Here is a 685-nt window from a genome sequence, read left to right as displayed (position 1 = left end):
CATAATACAGTATCTAGGCAATCTTCCAAATACTCGGCCTGAAACTCAATGCCGAAGTAGATAGTTATCTGTGTTAATGACCAATTCTTCTGTTTTGTGTATTAGGAATGTATATGAAAGATAGAAATAAATGACATTTAATTATATGTAAGACTAGGATGAACGCTAACTAGAAAATGAACGAACGAAGTTTGTATTAATAACGCACTCGTTTTGAGCAGTAAAATATGTAAATATGCATATGGAAATTACGGAAGAAAAGTTTTCATTTGTTTGTACTGAGTCGACTGCATACAGAATAATATAAGTTTGATACTCATTCATCGGAAGAGCTTGATGATATTGGAAAATCATATATACACATATGACGAAAAGAGAGAAACAATTTCTTTCTCGAGTTTAGCGAATTTTGTAATCGACTATTTTAAGTTTCCAGTTGCATATAGCACCATATGTCTGTTACGAGCCAGCGAACAATTATTAGCAGGCCATAAGGATCCGCCCACTTGTGACGTCACACCTTTATTACGTCAGGGTCTACCTGTCGTTTCCTCTGTGATCGCTGCAGGCATACACTCGCAGGCATAATACCTCCGCGAGTAAATTCATACTCGGTTTTCACAAACATGCACCTATACATTAGATATAGTATTTGAATAAATAAGAAACAAATTTGAATTATTCA

This window comes from Penaeus monodon, chromosome 20 (genome assembly GCF_015228065.2).
Source record: "Penaeus monodon isolate SGIC_2016 chromosome 20, NSTDA_Pmon_1, whole genome shotgun sequence".
NCBI classification, from domain to species: domain Eukaryota; kingdom Metazoa; phylum Arthropoda; class Malacostraca; order Decapoda; family Penaeidae; genus Penaeus; species Penaeus monodon.
Note: the sequence above shows the minus strand (reverse complement) of the source record.